Source organism: Pyxicephalus adspersus, chromosome 5, assembly GCF_032062135.1.
Source record: "Pyxicephalus adspersus chromosome 5, UCB_Pads_2.0, whole genome shotgun sequence".
Lineage (NCBI taxonomy): Eukaryota > Metazoa > Chordata > Amphibia > Anura > Pyxicephalidae > Pyxicephalus > Pyxicephalus adspersus.
The window spans coordinates 57048085-57053097 of NC_092862.1; positions in this window are offsets into that span (position 1 = coordinate 57048085).

A 5013-nucleotide genomic window follows, 5' to 3' on the forward strand; every position below is an offset into this window, starting at 1 on the left:
CCTAAAGCAATCTATAGTAGTTGCCGAAACTACTTCCTGAGGGAGCCGATTCAACATTTTCACAGACCTTACAGTGAAGAATCCCTTCCTTATCCGGAGCTTAAACTTCTTTTCCTCCAGTCACAAACAGTGCTGTCTTGTTCTGCACTGATAAATCTGATTATAGTTCAAATCTAAACTATTAAATCTGAAAGTAAAATGCAAGGGGTAATATACCATGTCCACAAGGATCCACACAGATCCAAACATCAAAATAGTAATCTAAGGGTTAAAATACAATTGGCTCCTCATCCCCCTTTGGTCTCCATATTCTGTGCAGCCGTATACAATCACCGCTTTCCTTTGTTCTGCTAAAATTGAGCGGGCACTCAGTACAGATCGCTTACGCTGCCTGACAAAGATTGCAGTAAAGCTTGTTGAAACATGTTGGCAGTTCCTACAATGACAGTGATATCGCCCTCCCAAGTCAGAAGCAAATGCCACATTTCTGGGCCATGGTCACCAGCCTGGAATAGGAGTTTGCTCTGTATTACCATCATGCATGAGAAGGATGAGTGTATGCCTATGTTATGTAGATTATTATGTTTTTCATACACTTATATATTTTAATATCTGCCACACTGTCTATCCACAACAGAATCAAATAACTATAACAAATAATAGAATTGTTAAAATATTTGAAAATCATAATACCAAAAATGTGATCAGTCCAATATATCATAAACAGAAAGAGAAAAAAAGTAAGAAAGAAAATCTAAGCTTGAATATATTCAATTTCCTCATAACATTTGGTTTATTATACCAGCAGATCAGCACTGGTAGTTCTAAATGCAGAAAAGTATATTCACCGATACAGTGCTCAACTTTCCTAATCTAGCAGCAAAAGAAGAAAAGCCAAATCAAGTGTTATAGGCATCTCAAACAAATGCTTGGAATCAAAGCCCAAAGCCTATTGGCACAAACCCTGACAAGGACACAGCATTTAAAACCCAGACTTTCCAATTCTTCACTGCTTTATCAAAACCTAACACAAAACAAAGATCATTTGATTTTTTTTTTGCTTTAAATTACTTGTAATTAATTTACTAGTTAGAAAAATTATGGCTAACCACTACACACAGGCTAATGACATCTTTAACCCAAAAAAGTTAATAGTCTACTGAACAGCGCAAAGTCTAAGATGCTCCAGGGTGTTTTTATAGTAGGATTCCTCACTAATCTTCAGGCTCTCCATGGACCTATAGCAGCTTGTTACTGTGATATCTCAAATACTCCTATTGTTCTGAGTTGATGCAGCACGCCTACACTTTGCTGGGGACATATCTGTTACTTTTAATATAAAGCCTGCTATGAAAACAATGAGCAATTTGTGTCTGTAGTGGTCACAGTGGCGGACATAGTCAGCTGTAGGCACCTGTGCAGAATTGGCATGGTCCCTGTTAGCTGGGGAGCGTTTATTTCCTTGTGAAGTGGCTTGTTTGCTCCTCCCTATGTCCACCGCTAAAAGGGTAACTGCACTTAACTGTCATCTGATTGGTGCATAAAAAACTTTTAGACATTGTGGATGAAAGTTAATGGGTCAGCCCCTTCTCTTCAAAATGATTATTCACATTTTGGTGGACAATTCAGTCACCCAACAATTTATTACATATCTTAGTAACTGTGATATAGAGATTTTTTACATTTGAGTTCCTGTGGCTGTGCATGGTTTAAACCATTGCAAGGGAATCCACTTTGTTGGGTGTTTAGTGTGTTTTATATTATGAAGGAGAAAAAAAGAGAACCCCCAAAAGTGTCTGGAACACTCACAACCCCAAGGTGGGCAAGAAAAAAAGAGATCTTAAGTCTTCTGTACCTGTGAAAAAAAAGGTGGTCATACGCTATAATTGTCCTATGGGAAGTCTCCCTACCCTATACAATAACAATACGGCTTTTCTGGGAACCTTCTAATTGGCTGATGGTTGGTAGGCAGTGCTCCTGGCTGAATATTGGATCTGCACACTGATGGGTGCACAACAGAAACCAGGTAAATGATTGGTATTAAGAATATATTAATGGTTTACAACCTTCTGCTAATAAATGGCCAACATAAGGATCAACTAATTACTGAGATTGCTGCAACAAGCCTAACTTGCGTCTTTTCATTTTAAAACTTAGATCACTTCTTTGTTCCTTGCTCCCATTTCAGCAGTTCACAAATTTATTTGGGGCCTAGTATTAAAAATGTGATATTTCTTTACACATAGACACATTGGTTTTCTGCAATAATTCTCTAAAACATCATAACTGAGCCCTTGCACTAATGTAATAGAACTGAAAATACATGTTGTGTACAATGTGCCATAAAATAATGCCCTGTGCTCGGATTATTTGCAGATGTCTGTGGCCATCCTAAAATTCTCCGATATGTATCACAAAACACAGCTATATATATTGCTTTCATTAAAGGAATGTTGTTTTGGATTCTGTTTCAAGATTGGTAAAAAGGATTCAGATACAGAAAAACAACACAGAAGTGATACATTGAAGCTGGCATAAACAGAATGCCATTTAGTTAACTTTTTTTAGACTTTTTAAACATTTTAGTGCTTTTGATATATAGCTTATTTAGCTACCTCTTAAGCTACGTACACACGGCAGATTTTTATCGCCCGATAATCGGCATCGGCCAAATATCGGGCGAAAATCTGCCATGTGTACAGTCGGTGTCGTCCATCGTCCGAATGACCGACCTGCCGGATCCACGTACGATGGACGACGACCGATCCTAATGAAAGGGAAGGGGGAGAGCGCGCAGCAGGGTGCCGCTCCGTCGCTCTCCCCCTCCCCTCTCCATAGAGCATGAACGGTGCTGTATGTACAGCACCGTTCATGCATCGTGCACTCCCTTGTTGTTGGAAAGGATCGTGAAAGATCCTTTCCAACGACAAAAATTGCAAGTGTGTACGCAGCTTTATCTACATGCAGGTACAATGGCTTCTTTATAGTGTTGGCTTGTTTCTGCTTAGCCACTTGTAGGTGTCGACTATGAACATACTGTATAGTACAGGATGACAACATAGGAACACATCTGGAAGAAAACGAAAAAAGTATGGCCAGTAATGATGGGATCACCAAATATTATTATGATAAAAGCTGCCAATTTTATAAGGAAAACAACCTTTTGAAATCCTATTTAAATGTTAAAACTTTTGCAAGATTTAGGTTATATTGTAAATTATCTGTAAACCAGATAACAGCGATATTAAAATAATGGCACACCTATATTTCACATATACAGAATATATACATACATGTATGCTTGTGTGTATACAAATAAAATTATACTCTTTTGCAGGTTAAAAAAGCCGGGAAAATAAGAATATATCCCACTGGGACTGAGTTCTTGTGTTTTTTCATCCGAAAATAACTCGGCTCACAGTGGAACAGATGTGTCCCAATTATGTTCTTTTCTTTCCTTTCAAACTGTCTGATTCCATGAATGAACTTTCCAGGTGAGACTGAGCGCCCCTCCTACAAATTAACTGAAGAACACTTGTGTGTTGGCTCTTGTTTCTTCTCCTGCTGGCATGTGTTTTGTTATGCTTTGCATATTCTCACTCCTGTTGACTTAATACTGAAATCATCCAAGGTGGCTTTCTGTTATTTTTTACACTTGGTAATTGGACAGAACTGGGCACAGATACCTCACCAAAAAGTTTTACCAGTTATAGTATTAGGTTTATTATCAGCGGACCTGCATTGTACAGTTAGGTCCTTAATTAATTGGACAACTTTTTTCTAATTTTGGTTCTGTACATTACCACAATAAATTTAAATGAAACAACTCAGATGCAGTTGAACTGCAGACTTTCAGCTTTAATTCAGTGGGTTGAACAAAAAGATTGCATAAAAATGTGAGGAACTAAAGCCTTTTTTACACAATCACTTCATTTCAGGGGCTCAAAAGTAATTGGACAATTGACTCAAAGGCTATTTCATGGGCTGTTGTGGGCAATTCCTTCCTTATGTCATTATCAATTAGGCAGATAAAAGGCCTGGAGTTGATTTGAGGGGGGGTGCTTGTATGTGGAAGATTTTGCTGTGAACAGACAACATGCGGTCAAAGGAGCGCTCCGTTGCAGGTGAAACAAGTCATCCTTAAGCTACAAAAACAGAAAAAACCCATCCAAGAAATTGCTACAATATTAGGAGTGGCAAAATCTACAGTTTGGTACATCATGAGAAAAAATACTGGAGAACTCAGCAAAGCCAAAAGACCTGGACGTCCACGGAAGACAACAGTGGTGGATGATCGCAGAATTGTTTCCATGATGAAGAGAAACTCCTTCACAACAGCCAAACAAGTGAACAACACTCTCCAGGAAGTAGGCGTATCGATATCCAAGTCTACTATAAAGGGAAGACTGCATGAAAGTAAATACAGAAGGTGCACTGCAAGGTACAAGCCACTCATAAGCCTCAAGAATAGAAAGGCTAGATTGGACTTTGCTCAAAAACATCTAAAAAAGCCAGCACAGTTCTGGAAAAACATTCTTTGGACAGATGAAACCAAGATCAACCTTTACCAGAATAATGGCAGGAAAAAAGTATGGAGAAGGCGTGGAACAGCTCATGATCCAAAGCATAGCACATCATCTGTAAAACATGGCAGAGGCAGTGTGATGGTTGGGCGTGCATGGCTGCCATGGCACTGGGACACTAGTGTTTATCCATGATGTGACACAGGATAGAAGCAGCAGAATGAATTCTGAGGTGTTCAGAGACTTACTGTCTGCTCATATCCAGCTAAATACAGTCACATTGATTGGGAGGCGTTTCATAATACAGATGGACAATGACCCAAAACTTACAGCCAAAGCAACCCAGGAGTTTATTAAAGCAAAGAAGTGGAATATTCTTGAATGGCCAAGTCAGTCACCTGATCTGAACCCAACTGAGCATGCATTTCACTTGAAGACTAAACTTTGCACAGAAAGGCCCACAAACAAACTGCAACTGAGAGCCGCTGCA